This window comes from Oncorhynchus keta, unplaced genomic scaffold (genome assembly GCF_023373465.1).
Source record: "Oncorhynchus keta strain PuntledgeMale-10-30-2019 unplaced genomic scaffold, Oket_V2 Un_contig_1853_pilon_pilon, whole genome shotgun sequence".
In the NCBI taxonomy this organism is placed as follows: Eukaryota; Metazoa; Chordata; class Actinopteri; order Salmoniformes; family Salmonidae; genus Oncorhynchus; species Oncorhynchus keta.
The window spans coordinates 49,048-71,100 of record NW_026280972.1 but is presented as its reverse complement, the minus strand read 5'-3'; the positions used below and the strand labels follow the sequence as shown (position 1 = coordinate 71,100).

Below are 22,053 nucleotides of genomic sequence, written 5' to 3'. Positions count from 1 at the left end.
ACCCATAAAAAAGTGCTTTCTGGACCGTTTTTCGAAATTCTTTCGATTTTTTGTCAATTACACATGTGTAAGAACTGTATGAATATACTTTTGTCCAATTTTATTATCATAATTTTTTTTTTTTTTTTTTTTTTTTTACATGCGCATAAGGAATATGTTTTGTCCAATTCCAATATGATTTCATAGGAAGTCAAAAGTCAAAAGTCAAAAATGTCAAAATTTTGTAAAAAACTTCACACACCCTTAAAAAGTGCTTTCTGGACCGTTTTTGAAATTCTTTCAATTTTTTGTCAATTACACATGTGTAAGAACTGTATGAATATACTTTTGTCCAATTTTATTATCATATTTTTTTATATATTTTTTTAAATTGTGCATAAGGATTTTTTTGTGGGCCAAATGACGTAAGAAATTTGACATGCTCAAAAATCCTGCAGAAATGCAAAATTGACTGGCCTGATGAACTCGGGATGGCCGGGCAGTGATAGTTGTTCCTTTCCATCACTCGTTGTGTTGACTTCATCATGTCCATTTTGTGATGTTTTTTCACTATATAATCATATTGCAAGTGCACGTGCATTTGCAATATGTTTCAATGTGCATTTACCATATGAAATTTGACCTTGCTCAAAAATGCAAAATTGACTGGTCTGATGAACACAGGATGGCCGAGCAGTGATAGTTGTACATTTCCATCACTCGTTGTGTTGATTTCATCATCTCCGTTAGGTGATGTTTTTACACTATAGAATCATATTGCAAATGCACGTGCATTGTTGTGCAACTGGTAACCCAAAAATAAAAATATGGTTGTAAATGCATTTACCGGTCATTCTGATATTAATGCTCGCTATGGGAACACAGGATGGCCGGGCAGTGATAGTTGTACATTTCCATCACTCGTTGTGTTGATTTCATCATGTCCATTAGGTGATGTTTTTACACTATAGAATCATATTGCAAGTGCGCGCGCATTTGCAATATGTTTCAATGTGCATTTACCATATGAAATTTGACATGCTCAAAAATGCAAAATTGACTGGTCTGATGGACACAGGATGGACGAGCAGTGATAGTTGTACATTTCCATCACTCGTTGTGTTGATTTCATCATGTCCATTAGGTGATGTTTTTCACTATAGAATCATATTGCAAGTGCACGCGCATTTTGCAATATGTTTCAATGTGCATTTACCATATGAAATTTGACATGCTCAAAAATGCAAAATTGACTGGTCTGATGAACACAGGATGGCTGAGCAGTGATAGTTGTACATTTCCATCACCTGTTGTGTTGATTTCATCATGTCCATTTGTTTATGTTTTCTCACTTTTGCAAAGTCACTGTGCATTTGCAATATGGTTCAATGGGCAGGTACCATCACGAATTTGTCATGCTATAAAAATCCTGCAGGAATGTGAAATTGACTGGTCTGATGAACACAGGATGGCCGAGCAGTGATAGTTGTACATTTCCATCACTTGTTGTGTTGATTTCATCATGTCCATTAGGTGATGTTTTTCACTATAGAATCATATTGCAAATGCACGTGCATTGTTGTGCAACTGGTAACCCAAAAATTAAAATATGGTTGTAAATGCATTTACCGGGACTCCTATTATCCATGCCCGCTATGGGAGTACCCTACTACGGCCCTCTATCTATGGGGGCAGTCTGAGTGCTTTATGGACTGTTTAAAATATTCTGATGGATATGCATGTTGTGCAACTGGTGATTGAAAATAGGCACCTGGTAACCCAAAAATGAAAATATGGTTGTGAATGCATTTACCGGTCATTCTGATATTAATGCCCGCTATGGGAACACAGGATGGCCGAGCAGTGATAGTTGTACATTTCCATCACTCGTTGTGTTGATTTCATCATGTCCATTAGGTGATGTTTTTACACTATAGAATCATATTGCAAGTGCGCGCGCATTTGCAATATGTTTCAATGTGCATTTACCATATGAAATTTGACATGCTCAAAAATGCAAAATTGACTGGTCTGATGAACACAGGATGGCTGAGCAGTGATAGTTGTACATTTCCATCACTCGTTGTGTTGATTTCATCATGTCCATTTGTTTATGTTTTCTCACTTTTGCAAAGTCACTGTGCATTTGCAATATGGTTCAATGGGCAGGTACCATCACGAATTTGTCATGCTATAAAATCCTGCAGGAATGTGAAATTGACTGGCCCGATGAACTCGGGATAGCTGGGCAGTGATTCTGGTTCATCTCCATGGCTCGTTAGGGTTGATTTCAGAATGTCACTTTTGGTGATGGTCCCTCTCCGTTTAAACATATTGCTAATGTACAAAAGTCAACTAGCAAGTCAGTGTCCATCAGTCAATTAGATGTCATTTTGACACCAAACTGATACCAATTGACACCAAACCCACTTTTTCCAACTCATTTAGAAGCCAACTATCATATATGTCAGAGCAGGCCCATAATTCACAGCGCCTTTAGTTTAAAACATAATAAAAACGTAAAACACATAGTTACGTTCTAGCTGCGGGTCCAGGTCAGACATTATGTGAAGGCCTATGTGAGGCGACCCCGAATCCCGAGTTTCGGCTCGATAGGTCCTTCGGTGCCCGAGTAAAACCCTAATTGGTGCTGAAAATCCACTTTTTTCCATGCCTTGCTATGGGGTCCTTGAATGAGCTATCGGACCGAAACGTTGGGGTCCGTCTCTATGGGCCGAGCCGGTTCCAATGCACCTAGTCTTGTGTCTCTGAGACTTTTCTAAATGTCGCCATTTTCGTAATGGTCAAAATGAATTGAAATCATTGCAAATGTACGAGGCTATTTCTCGGTCCGAGAACCTTCTAGAGCCACCTAACTCACCACGCACTATCGACCCGAGGTCTAGAACAGGTTTCTAAAGTTTCGGAACTCTAGGTCTGACGGTTCTTTTTAGCTCGAACAAAGCTAACTATTGGAGGCACTGTCTGTCTCTACAACCCCCAATACGTCCCTCCTTCCAAGTTGTGTGTCTGTGTGATTTAGTTTTCCTTTGAAATTTTATGGGAAAAATGACTGATTTACAGTTCATGGGGTTGCCTAATCACACATATGAAGTTTTGGACAGATCTGACTTTTTTAACCCCTCGAAACAGCCCCTGAGACACCAATTAAGGCACTTCCGGTTGGCACAGGAAGCTATAAGTCAACACATATCCTCACTGGGCTATGCTTTTACAGAATCCTGTGTTTTAAGTCCTTACGTTAAGAATTGACTGATTTACACAGGGTTGAATGCACTATGTCTATCAAACTGCAGGCAGGTAATGGAAAAACACTTTTAGGGTGATTTTAACCACTTCCGGTTGGTCCAGGAAGCCTAGAATCAACACAGGTAGACCTCATACTGGCCTGATGGACTGTTATCAAAGACAGGTTCATACGGCATTCATAACCCATATAGACTTCAGGTTGAATTTAGGGGTGCAGGCAATGTATTCCTATGGGGAGAGAAGTCAATGCAAACTATTTGAAGTAAACACCTTCTTTTAACTATTAAGGGTTAATGCCACACGGTCAACGTTAGGCTTGCACGGATCGGAAGGACCTTAGGAACGTACCTGAGGTCGAATTGTGCTTCTCACCCTAACGGTTCTCTCACTGTCACCCAAAAGCAAATGACGTTGTGGGGCAGGCTTCATTTTGGGCCTACTTTTCTAATGGTCGCTGCGCTCAGACCGAGCGAGCTACGGTCAAGCGGGATATCTCGTTGAACTCGGCACGGCCTAGAGATTATGTTTATGCCATTGCCTGCTCTCTGTGTCTTTGAGAACCGCACTTTTTCACTCCATCCTTGCTGTGTGTGCGTGTGAGAGCTTTTCTTTGACATCTGTTGGGAGAAATGACTGATTTACAGTTCATGAGGGTTACCTAGTCACACATATGAAGTTTTGAAAAGATCTGACCTTTTTAACCCTTGGAAACTGCCACTGTGACATCATTAAAGGCACTTCCGGTTGGCACAGGAAGCTATAAGTAAACCCATGTCTTGATTGACATAGAAACTTACAGAATCCTGAGTTTTAAGTCCTTACGTTAAGAATTGACTGATTTACACAGGGTTGAATGCACTATGTCTATCAAACTGCAGGCAGGTAATGGAAAAACACTTTTAGGGTGATTTTAACCACTTCCGGTTGGTCCAGGAAGCTTAGAATCAACACAGGTAGACCTCATACTGGCCTGATGGACTGTTACCAAAGACAGGTTCATACGGCATTCATAACCCATATAGACTTCAGGTTGAATTTAGGGGTAAAGGCAATGTATTCCTATGGGGAGAGAAATCAATGCAAACTTTTTGAAGTAAACACCATCTTTTAACTATTAAGGGTTAATGCCACACTGTCAACGTTAGGCTTGCACGGATCGGAAGGACCTTAGGAACATACCTGAGGTCGAATTGTGCTTCTCACCCTAACGGTTCTCTCACTGTCACCCAAAAGCAAATGACGTTGTGGGGCAGGCTTCATTTTGGGCCTACTTTTCTAATGGTCGCTGCGCTCAGACCGAGCGAGCTACGGTCAAGCGGGATATCTCGTTGAACTCGGCACGGCCTAGACATTATGTTTATGCCATTGCCTGCTCTCTGTGTCTTTAAGAACCACACTTTTTCACTCCATCCTTGCTGTGTGTGCGTGTGAGAGCTTTTCTTTGACATCTGCTGGGAGAAATGACTGATTTACAGTTCATGAGGGTTACCTAGTCACACATATGAAGTTTTGAAAAGATCTGACCTTTTTAACCCATGGAAACTGCCACTGTGACACCATTAAAGGCACTTCCGGTTGGCACAGGAAGCTATAAATAAACTCATATCATGATTGGGGTATGCCTTTACAGAATCCCGAGTTTTAAGTCTTTACGTTAAGAACTGAGTTATTTACGGAGGGTTTAGTGAGTGTGTGTTATTTCAGAAAATCATAGAAAATCACAGAAATCTCGCAGAGCTCCGCAGCACACTTTAAAAAGATTCGTAAGAACAACCTGCAACTGGATCTGTAACCGTTGAAAAAAAAACACCTATCCGTGAACATCACCAAGGTGTCGTTGTACGATTTCTCTTAAATGACGATAGATAAATGGCTGGTTCTTTTTTTTTTATTGACACCGGAGGCTCCTTGACTTTGACGTGAAGTGGAAAAATAATTTCTCTATTTTCATTTTGGACCTTTAATCCCAGATAAATGGCCATAACTCAAAAACCGTTGAGGCCTAGACGCCATCTTGTTCGGGGCCAACTGCCCATTATGCCGCCCCTACGCTCACCGAGTTTCGGCTTCTAAATATTTTCAGTTTTCGAGATAAGGCCCCGTCGTGAATCGTGATGTTTTGTAGCAATAGCCATATGATTGCTTATGCCCTCTTGTGGGAATTTCCGGGACATGGGAAAAATGACATAAATCTTATTATTTTTGTAAAACGGAAACCGAATGTCCGACAACGTTCATTTGATGACTTCCTGGTAGGTCCGGCCCTGCCGCTCGGCCCGACGCCGTCCGCGAATTTTACAAACGATTTCGGACGTCTAGTAAGGGACCGTACATTTGCAATATGGACTTTCTCACTAACCATACAGGTACTGCCGAATTCTTCCCTTAAGGTATGTAAGAAATAATACATTTAAAAAAATGACTGCATCGTTTCCTAAGGACCTGAAGCGAGGTGACCATCTCTGTCGGCGCCATGTTTTTTTGTTGTTGTTTTTTTGCATTAATTGTCCAAAACCTATGGCTAAATCATTGTGCATGACTTACTCTACACAGGAAACACATCTTATGGTGTTCACATATCTAAAAGGTAGAGCTATGTTGTTCTGGTTTAAGACAACTTTGTTAGGATAATAGTTCCCGTGAAACCATTCATTATGATGTGTAGTATTGCAACAGACCACCTTCTGCCAGACAAATTATTGCACAAGCATCACATAAACAACTACTGTTAGAATACTGGAAACAATAACCATTTACATGTTGGTATTTTTTGCGTGTTGTGGTGTGTGGTATTTTCCACTGTGCAAGAGCTTTCTCGTAACTAAAAGGCTCTACTTCAACTGATTGGGTCATGAGTCATGCAAGTATTTTGTTTCTGTGATCCTTACTGCAATTTCATTGGCCATTTCCACAGAAGTCACAGCTTTAGAACAAAAAGGAAGTTAAGCAGCTGATTACTGTAATCATGACATTTTACTAGACGATAGTTACACTAATGGATTGACCAGTCATGTATATATATACATATATAATAACACACTGGGACGAGCTGGAGTTGTTAACTTGTACTTGTGGAACTATGCATTATACTGCAATAGTAACTATTGATTCAAGTTCAGGATGTAATCCTCTTGGTGGTGTTGTGATCTGTGTCACTGATTTAATAAAAACAACAACAATGCAATTCATCTTTTAAAAAGACCATACCTACAGTCAAAGTTACGTCATGATATGTAGTATGGTTTTCAGTATTTGATACTGTTAAGTTTAATCAATTTGTGAGGGAGAATGCTGCAACTGTTCAGGTGGTGTACAACAAGTCTCTTAGCTCTGGTCTGCATCTTGAGGTGGTCTTAGTTTTGAAAGACAGTTTCTGTTCTGACATGCCAAGGCCACGATATGTACTGAAATACAAACCAACATCATAGGAAAAGTCTATATCAATATTACACAAGTAACATCTACATTCTCAGCATACTAAAATGTTAAACTATTTAAAACGTTCACATTATTTAATTATCTAGTATTTTTATTCACTCAACCAGGATTATAACAATCAGAATAACATTCAGAACACTGTAAATGGACAGAAGACAGTTCTCCCATGATGACCTGCAGTTGGAGGGCTGGTTTAGATAGTCAGCATAAACAAAACAGATTTACTGCACAGCCAATGTGCTACATCTGCTCCTGCCACGCCCTCTACTGCTCATCCTGTGTCTCCTTGACATGCCACCACTCTCCCTCTCCCTCTATCTCTCTGTGTGTGTGTGATTGTGTGGGCGGAGACAGGTGTGCTGGAGTCAGAGCAGATCCCCACCAGCTGCAATCTGTTCCATAATCATAAACTCTTCAAATACTCAGCCCTTCCACTTCTACGCTGCCAGATCGTAATGTCTACTCAGTCAGCCTACGCGTCTAGCTGTTTGTTACTGTTAGATCCTGTTATGCCTGTTTTCCTTGACTGACGCTGTGAAGGATGCTTTGTTGTGAAATAGGAAGATTTAATTTAGGATTGGAGATGCTTAATGTGAGTCTGGAAGGAGAGTTTACAGTCTAACCAGATACCAAGGTATTTGTGGTTGACCACATATTCTAAGTCAGAACCTTCCAGAGTAGTGATGCTAGACGGAAGGGCGGGTGTGGGCATTGATCGGTTGAAGAGCATGCATTTAGTTTTACTTGCATTTAAGAGCAGTTGGAGGCCACGGAAAGAGTGTCGTATGGCATTGAAGCTTGTCTGGAGATTTGTTAACAGTGTCCAAAGAAAGGCCAGAAGTATACAGAATGGTGTTGTCTGCGTAGAGGTGGATCAGAGAATCACCAGCAGCAAGAGCGACATCACTGATGTATACAGAGAAAAGAGTCGGTCCAATAATTGAACCCTGCGGCACCCCCATAGAGACTGCCAGAGGTCTGGACACACTGAACTCTATCTGAGAAGTAGTTGGTAAACCAGGCGTGGCAGTCATTTGAGAAACCAAGGCTGTTGAGTCTGCCAATAACAATGTGGTGATTGACAGAGTCAAAGGCCTTGGCAAGGTTGATGAAGACTGCTGCACAGTATTGCCTTTTATCTATGGCGGTTATGATATCGTTTAGGACCTTGAGCGTGGCTGAGGTGCACTCATGACCAGCTTGGAAACTAGATCGCATAGCGGAGAAGTACGGTGGGATTCGAAATGGTCGTAATCTGTTTGTTACCTTGGCTTTCGAAGACTTTAGAAAGGCAGGGTAGGACAGGTATAGGTCTGTAACAGTTTGGGTCTAAAGAGTCTCCCCCTTTGAAGAGGGGGATGACCGTGGCAGCTTTCCAATCTTTAGGGATCTCAGCCTATACAAAAGAGAGGTTGAACAGGCTAGTAATAGGGGTTGCAACAATTGTGGCGGATATTTTTAGTAAGAGAAGGTCCAGATTGTCAAGCCCAGCTGATTTGTAGGGGTCCAGATTTTGCAGCTCTTTCAGAACATCAGCTATCTGAATTTGGGTGAAGGAGAAATGGGGAGGCTTGGGCAACTTGCTGTGGGGGGTGCAGAGCTGTTGACTGGGGTAGGGGTAGCCAGGTGGAATGCATGGCCAGTCGTAGAAAAATGCTTATTGAAATGATCCATTATCATAGATTTATTGGTGGTGACAGTGAGGAACCAAGAGGAAAGCTATGAAAAGAAGAGTATAACTCTTACTCTGGGGAACAATTTAATACATATTTGTGGGAAAGTATATAAAAAAAATATATATTCTGATGATGTTTAGGCCAGCAGAGAAGGCCTTGCTGGCCCTGACGGCCCACCACTGCTAACAACTAAGTCTTCAATAAAACTCCCAAGGCGTGACCTTTCTTGAATTAATATATTGAAAACGTTTATGTTGTGAAACTGCAAAATATAGAAAAGAATATACTTTAGTATTTAATTCACACTGACATACTGTAGCTGTACATTATACATTTGAAGTTACATCAATACAAAGCACGTGCTAAGTTACCATGCAGGTACCATGCATCTGGCAGGATGCCAAACCATATGGCTAAGTGTTACTCATATGGTAATTGCCAAACTCCTTTCATTACTCAAATAATGTACAACCATCTATGTAGAATAACAAAGCATATTACACTAGAAACAGTAACAAAACTACAGTATTTTATATTTTACAATTCGTTTGCATGATGCACCAGCAAAGTAATACAGCTAACGACATACATGAAAGGCATTGCAATTTGTGTGAGTAAATGCAACCAACCAACATTGATATGTAAGCAACTCTATCAATAACAAGATTAGCATCACTAGCTAAATGCTTGAAACATGACAAGAAATAACTACACTGAAAGACCTGCACCTCAGCTTTGTTTTTAGCTGCTTCTATGCGTGCAGAACGACTTATCTCCTTCCTGTTTGCGTCGTCTTTCTAAGTACCAGAAAGCTCCACTAGGGGGCGAATAACACCATGGAACACAGTGAAAATACATTTGAACCATTGTAATAAAATAATATTTTACCTCCTAACAGGATGGCATTACAATACTACAACAATGGGGAAAAGGAAAATTGCCCTATCACCTATTATCCCTAAAAATCCACCACCCACCACCATATCTAGTCCTACTCCAGACCAATAGCCTTAGAGGACATATCACTACCACTCAACACCCCCTACAGCTGCCACCACAACCTCTACGTTCTGTGACTTTCAATCCATTTCTAGAGTACAATTAACAACCACGGTTATAAATGCTAAAGATCCCACTTTACTGAAGCACATATTCTTCCCATCACTGTCTCTTGATCTCTACCTACTCACGTGAATCCTCTCAGGATCCCTCACACAGTACCATCTTCCTCTGCCACTCTCTTCACTGCTACGGCATACAACACTTTCTGTACTACTCTGATCCTTGCAACCTCAATCTGCCTTTCTCTCACAGGACACCTCCGATCTCCAGCCTCATGATTACCCTCACAACTAACACAAACAACTTTCTCCACTGATACTACACATTCCTTCATCTCATGCCCTCCTGCACACTTCTACACACTGTTGCAATATGCCCATAAACTTCACACCTAAAACACCGTAATATTTTCAGAACATAAACTCTCACGGAATAACTGACACGTCCTTGACCTTATCTGGTAACGACTCTGCATCAAAACTCAGCATGACAGATAATGTCTTCTCCGTTTCCCCACCGGATCTACTGCTCACCAAACGGCGGGCATCACAGACACCGGGAATCTTCCATTTCAACTGCTCCTCCTCAACACTTAATGCCACCCCCGTTATCACTCCTTTCAATGGCGCCCTGCTCCAGAGAGCAAAGCACGTCACAATTATTGGCCCTAATCTCGTAATCCAGAGCGCCCGCTCAATCTGGGCGCAGGAAACACGACAAATCATCACCAGTCCACTCCAAGTTACATTCACTAACTCAACAGTCCCCAACCTCTCCTCCACCCAACCTGACAACACATATGGATCACCCAAAAATCAAGGATCTATTCTCTCTACAAATCTCACTCCCACTGGGCCAAAATCATCCTCATCATCCTTGGAAGGAGGCCCAAACTCTGCGTTCCTCGCCGCAGGTACTTCACCCTCACTCTCAACAAGTTAAGATTTAAACTTTAACGTCAATTATCTAGAAACGCGTTAAAAAAAAAATATACATATTTACAGATGTTGTACCTTAGACCCTATTCCACATCATCTGAGTTTGTGTTGTACCTGCCATCGGTTCAGACACAACATGCTCTTGAATACAGGGTGGGTGCTATTTCATTTGGTTGTTAGGTAGCCTAGCGGATAAAGCATTGTGCCAGTAACAGAAAGGTCAGCCTGTTTGAATACCTGAGCCAACAAGTTGATAAATCTGTAGATGTGTTCTTGAGCAAGGTACTTAACCCTAACTTGCTCAAAGGAGCCCCGTTCTGCTATGGCTGAACCTGTAAATCAACACATTTCACTGCACATATCCAGTGTACTGACAATAAAACATCATTGATTTGTTTTTCAATCATAGAAATAAAAGTCACCATTGAAATGTACATTTAATTGAAACTTCTAATTACTACCACAAAGATGACCAACCGGGCCATCCAGTATTGAAGGTCAACTTAAATGGTCATCTCTATTCTGTTTTTTTTATTTCTATGATTTAAATAGAGTTCCTATGGAGGATGGAAAGTATAATTTAAAACAACAGATATTCCCATTCAAGTCACCATTCTTTGATGTGTGGACCTCCAACCATCTTTGAGGTTCCATTTGATTTATATTTGAGTCATTTATCACCCAAAACATGACACCCACCCTGTGTTCAAGAGCATGTTGTGTCTCAACCGATGGCGGGCACAACACCAAAACCTTAGATGATGTCAAATGGGGTCTAAACTACAACACATGCGACTACAAATATGAAACAAATCTGAGTTAGTTAACATTAAAGGTTAAAAGATCAAATTTGTATTAAAAATATTTTTTCCCCCCCAGAAATTATAGAAGAGTTTGACAACCCTGTTTCTAAGCTTTTAAATGATTTCAATCTCAACCGTTTATCTTTTCCAGTGATGAAGACAAGGTTTCATTCTGTTGGGTTCTGAGAGTATGAAATATACTTATTCATGTCACTTAGGGAGGGCTTAGGTTTAGAGGGTCGACACCAGAAGCTAATGGTTATCTGTAGGAGGAAGGTATATAGTGTGTGCAATTCATCTTGGAATGTGTTGAGTGCAGGGAAGTGAGGTCAGGTCAGGTCACGTTACGGGAGAAAGAAAAGTTTATGTCCGTATTACTTAGTTTCCTGCCGAGCAGTAAATATACACTGTTTGTACAGATGTGTAGGAGGAGACTCAGCCTAGGAGGAAGGGTTAAATATCAGTGCTTGTACAGATGTGTAGGAGGAGACTCAGCCTAGAAGGAAGGGTTAAATATCAGTGTTTGTACAGATGTGTAGGAGGAGACTCAGCCCAGGAGGAAGGGTTAAATATCAGTGCTTGTACAGATGTGTAGGAGGAGACTCAGCCCAGGAGGAAGGGTTAAATATCAGTGCTTGTACAGATGTGTAGGAGGAGACTCAGCCCAGGAGGAAGGGTTAAATATCAGTGCTTGTACAGATGTGTAGGAGGAGACTCAGCCTAGGAGGAAGGGTTAAATATCAGTGCTTGTGTGAACATGTCTTTGTCTGAATGCAGCTGTATTGGCCCTCTGGGAAGAATAAACTCAGTTAAACTTTCATAGTGTCCGTAGAGTTTTTTACTCTGAACCTAACAATTCAAATCTAAAGTGGTGCTGTCAAAAAAAGATTGAATTCAAATGGTTTACCCATATAGCTGGCAAGTATATACTATAACTCAAATACTATACATGTCCCATCATCATGCTAATGAAACCTTTTGAGTTGGACATTGTCGGTCACACACTCTCCAAAGGTGCGTCCCGAATGGAACACTAGAGAATGTTGATTATGTCCATCCACACCAGATGCAAACAGGACACGCAGGTTGAAATATCAAAACGAACTCGGAACAATTATATTAATTTGGGGACAGGTCGAAAAGCATCAAACATTCATGCCAATTTAGCTAGATAGCTTCCTGTTGCTTGCTAATTTGTTCTGGGATATGAACATTGGGTTGTTATTTCAATTGAAATGCACAAGGTGCACAAGGTGCATCTACTCTGACAATTAATCAACAGATTTAATAGTTTGTTTCCAGTAATCTCTCCTCCTTCGGGCTTCTTCTCCTTTGGACTTTATATGGCGGTAGGCAACCAACTTTAAGGTGCAGTACCACCACCAACTGGCCTGGAGTGTGGACCACAGTTTGTCTTTCAATCACTGATGCGAGTATATGCTCCTAAAACCAATGAGGAGATTTGCAGTGTATCAAGCTTCACAAATAGAACCAAGTTCTATGTTAGCACCTGGCTACACAGTCGCTCGTTGACGCGCGCAAGCAGTTTGAACGCAAGGAATTGAATAACATGTGTACAGACATTTATTTTGCAACGAGCGGTGTGGTCAGCCTGCCATAAACAGGATCAGCAAGTGACGTGACGCGACGTACTGGACCAGAGCTTATTTGTACAGTGTTCAAAGACAATGTGCTGCTGGATTAAGTATGTCAATTATCTCTCCTCGATGATTTACCTCTTGACTCCCTTGTGAGTATAATGTGTCCACCTCTTTTCTATGCTAGGGCTTTTGCCTCGTGGCTGGTTTCTGTTGGTTATTTGTTGGGTTACCAGGATGCATTGTGCGAACACATGCAGTGCTTTCTATTTTTTGTTTGTGTACACTGCCTCACCTCAAATCCCTGACTACAGTTTGTTTGTTTGCAGCACACCTAACCAGCCTGAGAGGATGTTGTAGCTCCCTTCAGTAACCACGAGCACAACCGTTCCTTGATTTTAACTGGCGGCTTTATTCTGTAGTTTTAGTCAGAATTATCACCTTCCGTGAGAACTATAAAGTAAATGAAAAATACAGTTAAGCACACTCTTACAACCTTATCTTACGAGTGACTTATTAGCTTGGTATAACTCTGAAGTGCTTACATACATAACAGTTTAACCGGCGTTATAACGGGTTCAGATTAAACACATGAATAAAGGAAAAAATACCTCATTGGCTGCTTATTACAGAAGGGAGGAAATCAAACTTCACACTTATTATTCCTGGCATGAATTCACACTTCATCCTAACACTCTTCAACCTTTATGAACTACACCCGATGACATGAAAACTTAGCTAACGCAGCGCAGGATTGCCTTCCCTCCAAAAGTGTGTTGCTACAATAAGGATCCCTGTTACAACAGTATTAGCTACGTAGTTCCGCTTGTATTATCATTTCCCCCGCACAGCGGACACATAAACAATTCAAACAAAAGACAACGACATAACCTGTAAGTCTAACTGTCAGTTACAGATGTTGTCACAGGGGGTATTTAGAAGCCCAGTAGAGTCCCTGTAGATGGAGTAATTTCCCTGATATGTAGACCCCATAGCACCAGGCCCTGGAACCTGCCTTAACTAACACCTGTACCCTGTCATAACACACACACACACCTTGCCCTGCCACAACCGGGAAAATGAAGTGTCATCAAGGACAGACCATCTGAAGAGTTTTGTGATTATTGCATCATTGTTCTAGAAGCTATGGCTAAATAATTATACATGATTTCCTGGACATGTGTAGGCTATGCCTTATCTCAAAGCATTTTTGTTTGTTTGTTATTGTTTAAGACAACTTTGTTACGGTAGAGTAACAACCCCTGTGAAGGCATTCATTACAAAAGTGTATTGCAACAGACAAATTATTACACACTGGGGAACAAAACATTGTAAAACCCCAGTCTGAGACCATTTACATGAGCTATTTGTATGGTGGTGAAATGTGCTACTTTCCACTGTGCAAGATCTTTCTCACAACTTCTGCTGAGTGGGTCATGAGTCATTCCTTTCTTTTCTTCCTGTGATCTTCACTGCAATTTCATTGGCCATTTCCACAGAAGTCACAGCTTTAGAACAAAAAGGAAGTTAAGCAGCTGATTACTGTAATCATGACATTTTACTAGAAGATAGTTGCACTAATGGATTGACCATTCATGTATACAATAACACACTTGGACTAGCTGGAGTTGTTAGCGTGTACTTGTGGAACTATGCATTATACTGCAATAGTAATTATTGATTCAAGTTCAGGATTTAATCCTCTTGGTGGTGCTGTGATCTGTGTCACTGATTTAAATGACATAACACCTACAGTGGGGCACAAAAGTATTTAGTCAGCCACCAATTGTGCAAGTTCTCCCACTTAAAAATATGAGAGAGGCCTGTAATTTTCATCATAGGTACACTTCAGCTATGACAGGCAAAATGAGAGAGAAAGAAATCCAGAAAATCACATTGTAGGATTTTGAATGAATTTATTTGCAAATTATGGTGGAAAATAGAGACACAGAGACAGGTGTGCTGGAGTCAAGGCAGATCCCCACCAGCTGCAACCTGTTCCATAATCAAGACCTCTACAAATACTCAGCCCTGCCACTTCCTCCCTGCCAGATTGTAATCTCTGCTCAGTCAGTCTACACTTCTAGCTGTTTGTTACTGTTAAATCCTGTTATTCTGTTGTGCCTGCTTTCCTTGCCTGACACTGTTTTCCTCTCCGCTAGTTACCCCCGCTCTGGTCCCTGTCTCCAGTTCCACGTCTCGTCATCCTGCTACTTTTTCCTGGATTCTCCACTCTACTACTCCCTTGGATTCCCCTCCTAACCTGCTTACCCTGTCCCAACCCCTCTCGCTCCAGCCTCAGCCTCCGCACCTGATTTCCTGCAACCCACCTGAGCTTCCCCTGGCCTGCACTCCATCTTCCCCCTGTGTTTAAATAAATACCTTGGTTATTTCATCCCAGTCTCCTCGTCTGAGTCTGCTCTTGGATTCCGCTGTTCCACTCCGGGTAACACAATGTTATATATCCTGGGTTATTCTAAACCAGTTTAACAAGACATCACACATTTGTAACAGAACAAGGAAGACCGTAATGAACAGGATGTTTAAAGTGGTCTGCATCCCACATTCAACATATGTTGTGACAGGAGAAATACTCAATGTGATATATTTAAATAAAGATGTATATTTTGATGAAATATATCTGTAATTTAATTGAATCTGCACTGGTGGTTATGAGTCTGGTGCCATTGCTGAATAGTAGACCCTGGTCTTATTTCTGTGCACAGTAAAAACCTCCACAATCACCTACTGTTACATTCTAGAGGTCAGACGTATCATACTCATGCCCACATATAGACTTACTCATTGCAGGGACACATTATTTCCTTCGACAGTTATTAAATCCAATAACTGAATTTCAATTCAAGTCCTGAATTGAATAGCAATTTACTTTATTGACCCTCCCCCCTTTCATATAGGTGTGTCTTTATGGTCAGTTAGCTTTCATTACTAGTGGAATACCAGTTAAGCATTAGGGGGCGCTATTAAAAGTTTTGGATGAAAAACGTTCCCGTTTTAAACAAGATATTTTGTCACGAAAAGATGCTCGACTATGCATATAATTGACAGCTTTGGATAGAAAACACTCTGACGTTTCCAAAACTGCAAAGATAGTGTCTGTGAGTGCCACAGAACTGATGTTACAGGCGAAACCCAGATAAAAATCCAACCAGGAAGTGCCGCATTTTTTGAAACCGACTCATGCCAATGATTCCTTATATGGCTGTGAATGAGCTACGAATGAGCTTACGTTTTCCACGTATTCCCCAAGGTGTCTACAGCATTGTGACGTCTTTTTACGCATTTCCATTGAAGAATAGCCGTAAGGGACCATATATAGCAAGTGGTCACATGGTGTCTCCCGCAGAAAATCTCAGAATAAAGCCGCCAGTTAAAATCAAGGAACGGTTGTGCTCGTGGTTACTGAGGTAGCCATTTTTCCAATCGCTTCTTATGAGAAACCAATTGCCTTGACGGATATATTATCGAATATCTTAAAAACACCTTGAGGATGGATCCTAAACAACGTTTGCCGTGTTTCTGTCGATATTATGGAGCAAATTTTGAAAAAGGTTTGGCATTGTAGTGGTAGCATTTTCCGGTCGATTTCTCAGCCAAGCATGATGAACAAACGGGAGCTATTTCGCCTACAAAAATAATATTTTTGGAAAAAAGGAACATTTGCTATCTAACTGGGAGTCTCCTGAGTGAAAGCATCTGAAGTTCTTCAAAGGTAAATTATTTAATTTGGTTGCTTTTCTTATTTGTGTTTGAATATATTTAATTCATTTCATTTGCGATTTTCATGAACAGGAAAAGTTTCTAGGGGTATTTATGTCCGCTGCGTTATGCAAATTCGTTTGAGGCTATGATTACGATCCCGGATCCGGGATTGCTAGTTTCAAGATTAACTTTACTTAAGTTAAGTTCAAACTTAAAAAAGTGATGAAAAAAAACAATACAATGATGCGGGTCATTGTTAACTTGCTTAAAGTTTCCACATGAAGCGCAAGTCTGTGCAAAGAGGAAGTGGTGAGTGTCAATTCATCTCCGGTATAAAAGCCACATTCTCATTATGCAGAGCAAGAAAACCTATTGAAAACAGCCCCTCTACCTGGTATTGAAGCTAGAATCCTTAGTCGTTTCTTCCATTTAGGGACTATTATTATAAATTAACGATATACATATTGATTCTTGAGGAATATAACTTATATATGCCTTATGATCTTGGTCAAATGTCCTACCCCATCAGAACACAAAATATAAACAAACACTGTGTAGCCTCAAAGCATGGTTAAAACTCTAATGTTGATATCTTGGATGATCTGACCATAGTTCTGTCTACGAATGTGAGTGGTTACATATTTCCAGGCCCATCCCTCAGCTTTTTACCAAAATTGAGGCCACTTTGTTATTGTTTCAATTAATGATTCTAGCTTTATTTTTTCCATGAAGTGAACAATGAGATAATGTTTGAAAAAAGTGCAATACACTGACATTACCTTTCTTATAGTGGTCTGAACTTAAACAACTAAAATATAGAAACCACTACCTGTAACGGGGTGAGTGACTGGTTGCCGGGAAGTCAGGCGCAGGAGAGCATAACAGGTGAACTTTAATATACACCCTGGCCCAAAGGCACAGGCGAGGCAGCACAAAGCACAACCACGGGAACCGGGTTAAACAAAACAAACAAACCTAGGTTTGAAACAAACCTAGCGCAAGCCAGCCTGTAGCGTAACACCCTACACAAAGAACAATTCCACACACAGACATGGGGGAAACAGATGGTAATATACATTTAATCTGATGAGGGAATGTGAACCAGGTAAAAAAGACAAAATAAATGGAAAATGAAAGGTGGAGCGACGATGGCTAGAAGACCGGTGACTTCAACCACCGAACGCCGCCCGAACAAGGAGAGGGACCGACCTCTGCAGAAGTTGCGACACTACCTTCTACTGAGAAAGGTGTTATGGGGCACATGAAGTAGGCTTTCTAATTAACTAATTGAAAGCTTGTACAAGTCATCAAAAATTGTTTATTGTACAGTAATTGGGACATGTAGCTAAGCTCTCAAACAGGATATGTGTGGTTGTTGCAGCATCAATACACTACAAAAGGCTTGGGGGCTTTTTCTACAGAAATGCACAAACCTCTTCCTAACTGCTTCACAAAAAAAGTAACAGTTTACTTTCAAGACAGGCAAATATGAACTTATTTCCAGCAATGAAAAATGAAAAACATGAATCAAGACAAAAGTAATAATTTCCTTCAAAGATATTGCTGACTGGTATATAGACGAAGAGCACCACTAAATACATTACACAAAAATATGAATATTCAGAGTAGATTCACTTTATCTACCAAAGTCATTTTCTAGTTCACATTATCCATCAAAGTCAAGATTTGGCACCTTATTAAGTAGTAGTTGTGAGTTCATGATTTGGAAACTGGACTCTTGAGTAAATAGTTGAGGCTATGTGGTCGGGCCTTAGTCCTCTCGCTTGGGGTACCAGCTGTATCACTTCATACTGAAAAACAATGTGGATATGAGTGAAAACATCCCTCATAAAGATAAATATAATATATTGTAATATACTGTATATATATATTCTCACTACAGATACTGACCTCTAGACTGTCTGTCCTTTCAGGTGGTTCAGGGGTTGGAGGAGAGTCATGGTTCTTCTGGCAAGCAGCTCTCTTCCACAGCACTGAAATGGCTAAGATGACCCATACAGATGGAATTAGTATAGACTATTGTGATCACACTTCACTGAGTAACATCTTACAGTGTGTATTGGGTCTCCATGCAGTCAAAAGTACAGTAACAGATAGTCCTAACATTGCTTTTAAAGGCAGGAAAGGGTAGCCTGGTATCCAGTCTAAAGAAAAGTTTTAGTAAGATAAAAAATTATAACAATATGCCATTTAGCAGACGCTTTTATCCTAAGCGATTTATAGTCATGCATGTATACACTTTACATATGGGTGGCACGGGGCATCAAACCCACAACCCTGGCAACACAAGTGCCATGTTCTACCAACTGAGCCACAACATACCACCACAATGTTACTAGGTTAACTAACAAACCCCATTTTAAGAATGTAGAAACACACCCGACACCAATAAAATGAGCACTGCATTCAAGACACCGGATCCAATGAGAAGACCCTTTAGCCATGTTGTGTTGAAGTCTCTGGGTTGCTCTGTTGCTTCAGGATCAACTGAAATTGGCAAATGTACTTACTTAGAATTTCGGCATTTTATTTCAACCAAATGTGATAGCCTAAATAAGCACAATATGTTTACAATCATTAAAAGACTTGAGACTATTAAAGTCACTATTAAATTAGTTGAAAAATGACAAACACAATCACTTATGGAGCTTCACACTTATATTTGTTGGTTCGTTGATTGATTCGAGAACTGCAGGGTTATGGAAAACATTTATAGCCTAGATTCACTTTGAGTTATGGTACTCAAAGTGGATGTAACTGTAGTGGTCTTGCACCTAGCTGTGTTAAACATGAACAAAAACACTTTTCAGAAGTATATTTTAGACAAAATAGAGAATGTTGGTGATTGAATGAAATATGCACTTACCAGGGGTCATGAGTCTGGTGCCGTTACTGAAAAGGAAACTATCGTTTTCTTTCTTTGCACAGTAATACACTCCACAATCATCTACTGTTACATTCTGTATTAACAATCTATGTCCCGTTTCTAATGAATATTTCTGTCTATAATTATTATTGTAATAAAAAGCAGCAGGACTCCTACTAGTGAAAGAGCGGAGTATGGCCAGTGGAGGCTGTGGTTGGCGATGTAGGTACCAATGTGCATCAGTTATTATCACATTATTAAGAGAACAGTTCAGTGTTGCATTGTGTCCAAGTTCTACCAGTGTCTCTGTCAAAGCCTCAACTCCAACACACAGTTTTAAGACACCTAAGAACAGAAGAATCCATGAGACACTTCATTTATTGTAAAATGAATGTAAAATAAATAAGAAAAATAAATGGTCTTACAGAACAGACAGGCAACAATCCTCGTCATCCTCAGAGCTGTGATAAATCTTTGAGACTGAACTGACTTCCTCCTTCTAACAGACATCTGACTGAACACACAATGCAACCACATGATCTAAACACTCTTTAATAAAGAGCATTGAGGAAGTGAATATGTTTCCTTTAAATAACACTGTAGTGTCAAAGTAACTACTTTCTAATTGAAAAGTTGACTAGAATAACAATGTTTTTACTGTGCAGCACATGTTCAATCTCAAGATATCAACAAAACATCTGTCATTTGGTAGTACAATATTAATAACTGATCTGGAAATATTTCAATATCTTAGTTACTAAAGCTGCATCTTGTTGACAGGAGGGACACACTGACTCAAAGCTATTTCAATCCCGTTTCCAATTTTGACTTTACAGATGTCCCTGGTTTATGCATTGACTCGGCAACAAATATTATATTAAAAGTGCATTAAATATAGTTTGCAATGGTTAGAGCGTTGGGCCAGTACCCGAAAAGGTTGCTGGATCGAATCCCCGAGCTGACAAGGTAAAGGTCTGTCATTCTGCAACGCAGAATGCAATGCAGTTAACCCATTGTTCCCCAAGCGCCTAAGATGTGTATGTCGATTAAGGGGTTGGGTTAAATGCGGAAGACATATTTCAGTTGTACAACTGACTAGATATCCCCTTTCCCTTTAAGTGGTCCTATCAGTAAACACACCGTGGCTACAGGCAATTTGGAATAGCTTTTTTCCTCGACCTCTTGAAAGGTGGTTCTAGCAAGATGTATATTTGAAGTCTTCTATTAAATACATTCCAGACAAAAACCAAGTTTTTCATCAGTTTAAACACTCAGTACTTGTCAACAGTTTCCTAAGAGGTACAATGACCAATTTCTATGCTGTAAGTGATAGAAAGTGGAGAGTTGGACTGAGGAGGAGTAACAGGAAGGTGCGGTTCTGTCTTCTGATGCTGATGCTGCTCCTCTTAGAATCACCTTCAGGCTCAGGAGCAGTTTCTCTGTAAAATAAAGAGTTATCATAGCTGTTTAGGCCCCTTACTTTTTTCAGTCTTTACGGCTTTGAGTTAAGTTAGTTTCAGAATAGGTGGCAAGGAATGAGTTAGTCCTAAATATTTCCAAAACTAAAAGCATTGTATTTGGGACAAATCATTCACTAAACCTCAACTACATCTCACAATGAATAATGTGGAAATTGAGCAAGTTGAGGTGATTAAACTGCTTAGAGTAACTCTGGATTGTAAAACTGTCATGGTCAAAACATATTGAAACGACAATAGCTGAGATGGGGAGAAGTCTGTCCATAATAAAGCGCTCCTCTGCCTTCTTAACAACACTATCAACAAGCAGGTCCTAGTTGTCGCACCTCGACTACTATTCAGTAGTGTGGTCAGGTGCCACAAAGAGGGACTTAGGAAAATTGCAGTTGGCTCAGAACAGGGCAGCACGGCTGGCCCTTAAAAGTACACAGAGAGATAACATTAATGATATGCATGTCAATCCCTCATGGCTCAAAGTGGAGGACAAATTGACGTCATCACTACCTGTTTTTGTAAGAAGTTTTGAGAAGCTGAATGTACCGAGCTGTCTGTTTAAACTACTAGCACACAACTCGGACACCCATGCATACCCCACAAGACATGCCACCAGAGGTCTCTTCACAATCCCCAAGTCCAGAACAGACTATGGGAGGCGCACAGTATCACATAGAGCCACAGAGCCATGACTACATGGAACTGTATTCCACATCAGGTAACTGATGCAAGCAGTAAAATTTGATTTAAAAAAAAATAATACAAATACACCTCATGTAACAGCAGGAACTGTGAAGAGACACACAAAGTACAGACATTTTTTATGTTAGATATAGTAGTGGTGTAATAATGTTAAATGATTTTATGCAATGCTTTTATGCGTTTTCACTCTGTGAGGACAGACGCTGGTAGAGACAAGAAGCAGCTACAGGGAGTGAACATTTAATTAACAACGGACATGGAACAGGTCAGGAAAGCGTCTGGAAATGAAAACATAACGACATTAATGCTGACAAAGGGAATAAAGTTAGCAGCAGACCAATATAGAGGGGGTAATCAACAAAGTAAAGGTGAGTCCAATATTGCTCAGCTGCATGTAATGATGGTGACAGGTGTGCGTAATGAAGACAGTCTGGCACCAGAGAGGGAGCAGGCATGACAGACCCCAGGAAGTGTGCCTTGGCAGCAGCTAATGGGGATCCCTAAT

At 40.5% G+C, this 22,053-nt stretch overlaps 1 long non-coding RNA gene across 1 annotated transcript; it reads right to left on the bottom strand.

Annotated features, from left to right (window-relative positions):
- Positions 1-15,654: 15,654 nt before the first annotated feature.
- Positions 15,655-20,980, bottom strand: LOC118370306 (uncharacterized). The gene is made up of 5 exons (XR_004822777.2): positions 19,800-20,980; positions 19,375-19,719; positions 18,888-18,995; positions 18,399-18,490; positions 15,655-18,298 (listed from the first exon to the last, which is right to left on the bottom strand). It is a non-coding gene; the product is annotated as an uncharacterized LOC118370306 (long non-coding RNA).
- Between the last annotated feature and the right edge of the window lie 1,073 nt (positions 20,981-22,053).